The 8649-nt window shown below is 43.3% G+C and overlaps 1 protein-coding gene across 30 annotated transcripts in view; it reads right to left on the reverse strand.

Moving 5' to 3' along the window:
- The window catches only part of LOC136849660 (gastrula zinc finger protein XlCGF57.1-like), a 149937-nt gene extending 141556 nt beyond the window's left edge, over window positions 1-8381 (reverse strand). For 2 of the 30 annotated variants that reach the window (XM_067122994.1, XM_067122990.1), the window contains exon 1: window positions 7975-8381. The gene's annotated coding sequence lies outside the window, so the exon portion shown is untranslated. The other 28 variants (XM_067122969.1, XM_067122985.1, XM_067122971.1 and 25 more) reach the window with 25 other exon arrangements.
- Between the last annotated feature and the right edge of the window lie 268 nt (window positions 8382-8649).

The raw sequence follows: 8649 nt of genomic DNA on the forward strand, positions 1-8649 counted from the left end.
ATCTCTAACAGCTTTGTCACCATTCAAGAAATTAGGGATCAATGTCCCCGTTACCTGTCTCTACTTGTACAGCTGGTGTCGAAAGGTAGCTAGACAATCCTAAAATGAGACTCACTGCTATCAGCAACACCCAGGTGTGCATCCTACCCTTCACTAGATGCATTTAACCATAAAAGCACCCCATCATCCTGCCACAGTCTCAGTCCCCTGAAGACACAACTTCTTGAGACTCTAAGTCAGAAGAGGAGGCAAAGTCACCCTTGGAATCTACCTCTACACATACAACATGGGAACTAAAGAATGATGAAAACACCAAGTGAGTCATCCTTGATTAACAGGAACTTGTGCGCAACCTTCCTGAGTTTGCTGAAGCATGAATCCTAAGAAAAGACCCTTGTTGCTGCAGTTAACCAGCAACCCAGGTGGTTGCTCTTCGGTCGGGAAAGAGGGTAAAAATCTCAAAGTTCATCACCACTAAACTTGAGAAAGAAGGTTTTCCTATGACCAAAACTGCAACAAGTTTGCCAGGACAAACCAATATCCTAATACGACCACAATACCTCTCATGAAAGAGTGTTAAGTTGACACCAATGTAGACTTCGTTAGACCTTGGGGAAAGGTGACTGAAAGTCCTGATGAAAGACCTTTCTCCCAGAGAGTAAAGCTGAGGTATTTATGAGATGACCAATATGTGTGTATCTGAAATATACCCATCCTTTTAGTCCCTCAAAAGAAAGACACAAGTAGCTCCCCCTTGATTTCTAGCGCCAATCTTCAGCATCGCACACCCCCTACTAAGGGTAAGTTACCATTGCTAGCTGCACATAAGGAGAGGAAATGGACTGGTGAGAGTTGCTGAGGACTCAAAAGAGACTGGCACTCTCTTACCAATGGCAGCCACAGCGAAAGAATGCCACCCTTGCATTCCCCCTTCTCTTCGTCCACTTACCACCTCTCTGAAAATGGAAGAGTGATTAAAGGCAAAAAGAAACTCCCAACCAGAGAAGAAGTCTGGGAAATTCCATGGGAAAACAGAAGTTGAATCTCTGCTGTCCCAAAGAAGAGAAGGCCAATTGAACATGAATGTTCAACCACAGTTCTTTATACGCCTGGGAGCCTATAGGACACTGCCTGGCAAAGACAGGTGCTATTAGTCAACTATACCAACCTTGCTGCAGCCTCTACTTCATCCCAGAAAGATTGAAGTAGACCCCATAGCCAGACCAATCCTCAGTGCCAGCACTGACTCTTTACCAAAATTTTGCCCAGGGACTCAAGACAACACTGTATTTCATCCCCCTACAAGTAAAAACCAGCTCACAGGAAGTTGTCCAGTGGGCCTGGGTAGTCAACAAAGACTTTCCCCAGACATAGCATTTAGAATCTGGCCTCCTCCAGGTCATCCATTGCCTTCACAACTGACAGAGAGAGAAAGAAAGAGTCTCGAGTTTACTGTACTTCTGGTATTGGTTTGGCACAAACCGAGATAAAGAGTTCTCCTTTCAATAAGTCAGGGCACAGGTAAAGTCATTACAACGGAAATGGACTGGTCCTGAGAAAAGTCCCTATACAGATACAGGTGAAATCAAATGGCTCAAAACATCACTAATAAGTCATGACCAAGGCAACAAAGCTAGAGCCTAGGCTCTTTCAGAGGCAGGAAAAAACTACAGAAATGCCCAAGTGCTTCCCCAAGGCCATCTGGCCTGCAACTGGGCTTAATGGCCTCCAGAAAGAGCAGACTATGCACCTTGGTATCTGAATCCTAGTGTACAGGATCCTTGAGACCATTCCAGGCATTAAAAAACCAGACACCCCTCCTGTAGGAGGAGGCCCATTAAAAACCCCCATGGTATTCCTTCATACTTGGGCAGAGAACCCATTCAGTTCTAAGACAAATAAGAATGCATAATTCCTCATGAATAAGCTCAGGAGTCAGCAAGAAAGCTTCCTTTCCTCGTCCCAATGCTTAACCAGCTCCTGCCTCCCGGAAACCTCCGAAGAAAAATGGGGAATAGTCCCTGGCACCCTTGCCCTGTCTAGTAGAGGCAAGGCTTCCAACAGGTGAGCAAGGCAATGAATAGTGGTCAAACCATGTTGACAACAAACCCAAGGGTTGTGGAGAGCATACTCACTCATGAAAATAAGGGCAAGGGTTATCTGTGATCCTACCAAAACCTTCCTAGATGATGGACTTAAACAGGAAAAAAGAGAAGGAAAAGTGGAATCACCCCTTACTAAGTCTGAATGACAGGAGCACACAGGCCCTGTCACTTCCCTGGACCCCTACATGCTAAGGATACTGTACTAGTAGTACAGGTACCCTGGCTGGCCTAGACAGCCTCACTAGTTAGGCTGGACTGGCAACCCTGGGTTCCAGGGAACCCAGGGTAGCAGTTGCACCTACACAAGAGTATGCAACAGGGGTCCTGGACTGGTGGTCAAACAGCCTTGACTGGACTGGTCAGCCTTGACAGCATGGAGCACAGGTAGTGTCAAGGAGCCCACGACCAGTGGTCTGAGAGCCTGACTGGACCGGTGCCCCAGGTACCGGACAGCCCCAGGGACCGGATGGCTCAGGGACCAGCCAGGCCTGGGGTAATGATTGCACCCATGCAGCAAACCGCAAGTGAAACACTACCATAGCATGAGCCAAATCAGTCCTCTTTCACAGAAAAGGGCCAAATCCTGGAAGCCCATCATGACTTCCTGCAGGGAGAACCAGACACAGTAGCTCTCTTCTTTGTCTTCTCAAAAGTATTGATCAGGAAGATCAGAAGTGAAGGAAAAACTCCACAATAACCATCACTGGCAAACCACCTGATCCAAAAATTGAAGCCATCGATCGGTGCCCAAGCCATAAGACCGGGTTGTGCTAGCCCCTCCCTAGCGGCCCTGAAAAGCCGGAGACAGAAAGGTCAAAGTGCTACCCCTTCACCACTTTGCAGACACTATGGGTTGATTTCAGGTGGTGGAAGAGAGCACCTGGGACTCCCATTCCCCTTTCCACTGCTGACACTGTGTTATCTCTGACTAAAGCAATATAGTCAAACACCCATCCCATGATGAGGTTCCTCATCCCTTCCCTAAAGAAAAAAAAAGAATGGAAGTGATCAACAGCGACGATGGAAAGGAATAAGAATAACTATGATTACTTCCTGCCCCTGATAGTCTTTTCTGTTGTGGAAGGAGACATGATCAATACCATTAAGGCACCTTACACAGTTGTAAGGATATCTGCTTGATTGCTGGACAACAGGAACACTTTAATACACATATCAGAAAGTTAACCTGATTCAGAAGACTAGTAGGACACAAACACAGAAGCGAGAACTACTACTTCGCCTCTTAAGTGGCCCCTTAATGAACTTCACTCAGTGAGGTTTACAGCAGGACAGCAGTGGTTACTTCTTCTAGGACATTAAGCCCACCAAGAGTTCAATGATCTACATATCACCACTGCTGCTGGTGTACTGTACTGATAGGAGGCAAGGCCTACCACAAGTATAAATTCCCTTAGGCAAGAATTGGACTACCCATGAAGGAGCTGACACATCAACAGCCCGAATTCTCTTTGGAAGTACACATATGCAACTGACAGTCAACGCCAATCTCTAAAGAATGATCACGTAGACTTAACATCTCGAATCATGGCTCAACAACAAATAAGACTTTCTCAATAAAATGAACTGTGGAAGAAAGTCCAAATAAAGTACTTCTATATAACTTCTTGAATTACTGAGGCAATGTTTGTGAGTTAACACACATCTTACTCAACAGACCAGAATGTCTCTTGTGGGTGTAAAATCACATGGAATCTTAATGCAAACAGCCTGTGTGTCTGTGTATGATAAAGCCTGCATGTATACTGACAGCTAGAGTGTGAAAGCTACCCTATCTTCAGGGAGAGCTTTTAGGAGATCTCCCCTGAAAGTGCTCAGTGCCTCACACCTCAGAAGAGTACACATGCAGATCAAGTGGGTAACGTTGGTTCCTGCTCTGTATCCCTGAGAATGTAAGGAGGGTGGGAGTCCACCCCCATTTTTTAAGGGAGGCTGGTGCAAGCACCTTGCACCAAACTGAATGAAGAGGTTGTGCATACAAATCCATCCTGCATCCACCCTGCGCATGCTCTGTCAGAGACACCATGTAGGTAGGTAGGTAGGTAGGTAGGTAGGTAGGTAGGTAGGTAGGTAGGTAGGTAGGTAAGTAGGTGTGTGTGTGCGTGTGTCCATGAACATCTTTGATTAAGTGCTCAGTCCTGAGATCAAGCACCTGATGAGTGAGCAGAACAAGCAGACTCTTATACAGAGATCCCTCAAGATTACACAAATGAGTAGCTATGGGGTGGACCATACTTGCCCTGTGTAAGGCTAAAATGATCACCTGCAGGTGACCAAGACCCTCTGCCTCCATTTGAAAAGGAAAGTCACTCATGAGAAACCTGAAGGACTTCCTGCATGTGGCCTTACATTCTCCTTAGAGGAATGGAAGATATGAAGGACGACTCCATGATGAGGGTAAGATGGAGGAAAGAGAGAGCTTCCCCTCCTCACTCGGGCCTAGCTTCCTGAAGAGGTTGCTGTAGTCCTGGAAGGACAGAGACTTAACCAAGCTGAGCTTCTAACAGATAAGTAATAGTAAACGACCTTATAAGTTTTGCAGCAACAGCAGACACAACAGGAAACTCCTCACAAGGGGTGAAATCAAGGAAGGAGTTGGAAGGACTTCAGGAAACAAGGGAAAGAGGTAGGCCAACACTTGACTAATACCTCTTGCCTCCCAACACCAGTACAATCCATCTACAACCACAAAACTGCTGAAATTGCAAGCAACATTAACACAGAGTTGGGATCATTAATTCTTCAAACCTCAAAACATTTATCAGAAACTCAAAAACTCAAACAAGTGGAAACACAAGTTCAATTTAGCAAGAACAGGGAGCCCAGAAATATGTCCCCACACAGTGGTGGCTGAAGAAAAAAGTGGCTAGCATTCGTAAGTAAGCGAGGGGTACTCCCCATTCACCTCTGTTAACTGCCAGTTAACTACCTTGTTACCAAGTTCAACAACCAATTTCAGCTCATGTCGAAAAATGCTCCTGTATAAAGGGCAATGGTTTACTGAATATAGACAGACAAGTAAGCCAAACTAGGTAGTACGCTTTCAGTGATAAAACAGGGTAAACAGTCAAGCAAAGTGCGTTTGCTCTAGCCTGCGGACAAAGAAAATGTGGATGGTGACTAAACGTGAGAGAGGGATATTCCATTGCTCACTCCCCTCATCTCCATCAGCTAACTCCCTTGTTACCAAGTTCAACGACAGATCCAGCTCATACTGACGGATACGTACTCCTATATAATACGTAATGGTGTGTATTCTAATGAGAACAAAAATTATTATCGAGACCTACACTCAAAATTGTGGTCCACCAACTCAAAGATTTTCCTGTAACATGTGTTTCCCCAGAGGTCTTGAGGAGGGAACTGTTTCAAGCAACCACATATACTTGATCATGAGACCATACGTGTATGGCGAGCAGATTCATTTATTAGTGATCCTGAAGGATTAAGCAAGAAAGAGTCTTATCTAACCAGGGACTAGATGATCATGCACAGGTAACTGGGAGCCTCCAATTCCCTGTGGGGAGGTGGGGGGAAGAGTGCTTGGGTGATGCCCAGCAAGACTTCATACCCCTTCTTCTTCCTCCTTCTAAGAAGGAGAAGAAGACAAGGAGGAGGATGAGTTTGACAGGAAGGAGGAGGTGGTGGAAGGGCAGCACTTATGCTCTTCCCTTTCCTCACTAGAGCCTTCCTTTCCTCCTCTGACGAGGCTGCAGTAGCCATGCTACTGCAATGTCCTGGATGGGAAGACTGCTACTGAAAACTCAACATTGAGCTTCTAGCAGTTGCAGCAACAGCAGGTGATGTCTTAAGGGTTGCAGCAACAGCTGACACAGCAGGCGGCATCATAAGGATTACAACAAAAGCAGACTTTGTAAACAAAATTGTAAAAGTAGGTATATGATCCCTCAACTTCCACACTCAAGGGAGAACTTGAGCATTGAGTAGTAAGCTAACATTTGAAGGCTACCTCCTCCAAAATCTCCCCTACAACAGCAACACTGCTGAAACTGAAGTAGAGTATTAAGAGAGATGAAGGCTCTATTCCTTCACACCTCCAAAAGACTATACAGTACCAGCTTGTATCTCAAAAACAAAAAATTTTAACAAAAAAGAACAAGTGCAATTTAGCAACCAGGAGGAGTGCAGTAATGCAACTTTACAGGATGATGGCCACGGAAAAAGTAACTAGCCTAGTGATGGAAGGCGAGTGAGGGGTACTCCATCACTCACATCCTAAAACCACCTTGTCAGCAGATTCAACGACTGTTCCAGCTCACACTATACAGTAAAGGGCAATGGTTTTATTTCCACAGAAACAAACATAGGCTAACATCTGTAAGAATGGTGGTAGGTTATTTTACTTTTACACCAATTCACATATTTGGATTTTATTATTTTGCTTTGAAGTTTTCTTAACATCCTTAACACAGATAACTTGGTATTATTTCATTTGGACATTAATTGCTTTTTAGGTTTTCTGTTTATTATGATGTGATTTGAATGAAGGTTTATTTCCATAAATGAATACTTATCCTTCCTGTATACAAAATTAATAAAATGCGACTTGTCAGAAGCTGCCCCCTCTCCAAGCTAATACGGCAAAACTGTAATCAGTAAACACAATTCTATGGAAGAGGGGGTGCAATATTCTGACAAGTCATAATTTTATTAATTTTGTATACAGTATATCATTTATCGAATTGATTCAATGAAATAAACCTCAAAATCATGTAAATCACATCATAATACAACAGAAAAAACTATATTTTATGTTGAAAGCAATTAATTCCATAAATGAAAGTGATAACTTACTGAAATCTATTGGAAATTTACCGTTACCTGTGAAGTTGGTAGTGACGCAGGATTTGGGAGAGTGGGTTGGTAGTAAAGTAATAAATTTACCAGAATAGTGCTAAATTAAATTTCTGGGTGTTGCTGAAACTAAAAAACTGCCTAACTTACCAGTGTAACAACTCTGGCCCTTCTTGAAACAATAAACTGGAAGAAAATGCTGGAGAATCCCAGCTACCTAAGAGGCAACATCCAGGAGTTAAGGGCAAGTGGGCCGTTCGGAGACCAGCCTAAATATGCTATTCTATGTTCGCTAAGTCTAGGCTCTAAATGTCATGCAAACGTTATGGGCCAAATGGCCAGGAGAAGGGTCGTACCCAATGGTAGCCTCAATCTTGGGTTAGGCCTCGTGCTCCTACGGAACAGCTCAGGGTCCATTTCTCAGTGCATTAGGCTAGCCTGTGCTTCATGGAGAGGCCACAGCCTACGTCTCTCATCTCCATCCATAACTAGCCTATGGCCATTATTTCAAATCTAGACTAGGCTCTACGTCTAAGTATGACAGTGTCAGTGTTCAGGATGTGTGTGGGGGGTTTCCTCAACACCTGACCTCCTTCGCACCTAAGCCTCCGCTCCGCCCGTCATTTGAAGAGGTCACCACCGCAGATTAGGCCACAACACCATTTCATGACAAAAGAAACAAGATAAAATATATAAACTGGCGCAAGCATAACTTTACTGCTACCACTCAGTCTCTCATGATCTGCATTAATCTCTTTTCCTCAGAAATGCCGCAAAGACAGGCTAAGGGTAGCTGTCGTTCGTGTTATGTCGACGTCACCCAGTCAAAGGATTTATGGTTTTGTTAGCACATAATAACACAAACTGACAAGTGAACGAAATATAAAAATGCGGAGGCATGACCTGTGGCCAACACAAAAATCATCAAAAAATTAGTTGTCATTAAAATACAGTGATTTTACAAATACTCGTAAATCCGGTGCTTTTGGCAACAACATAAACAACAACAGACCAGCTGTAGAGAAGTCGTTCTTACCTTTACATTTACCTTCCGCGTTTATTGAATGGAAGTTTCAGATTGACCTTATTCGTCATTATTTTGGTCTAATTCAAATAGAAGGATCCGTTTGACGTCACTTATAGTCTACACTTGTGCAATTTGTTCTTCAGTCCAAGACTTCTGTAGTTCACTTTTGTGTGTTATCTCCCATTCTTCACATTTCATTTTGTTCCCCATCATGTTATTGAAGAGTTTGGGTGTCGAGTGTTATAAGGTCATTCTTCCAATGCCTTTGCTGTATTCTGCCTTCACTACACTTTTACTTGTAGTTACATGGTAGCCTTTAAAGTTTAAGGTAGGTCTCTAAAATTTTTCGGTTTGTCTCTCTCTGCTGCAAAAGATACCTGACGACTTGTTTACTTTTGAGAACAACCACCACACATGATATATATATATATATATATATATATATATATATATATATATATATATATATATATATATATATATATATATATATATATATATATATATAGACTACATAAGAATCTACTGATCACTTGTTACCACACGTTTGTAATAACCACAATCCCCTTTCAATTCCTTAATTTCCTCACACTTTTCGCTGTGATTGCCACTTCACAGCTTACGATCTAAGCGAAGGACCGAATGGAAATATTTCTGACGCTCATAGCAATTTGAACCCGCATC

The sequence above is a fragment of the Macrobrachium rosenbergii genome, chromosome 21 (genome assembly GCF_040412425.1).
Source record: "Macrobrachium rosenbergii isolate ZJJX-2024 chromosome 21, ASM4041242v1, whole genome shotgun sequence".
Taxonomy (NCBI): domain Eukaryota; kingdom Metazoa; phylum Arthropoda; class Malacostraca; order Decapoda; family Palaemonidae; genus Macrobrachium; species Macrobrachium rosenbergii.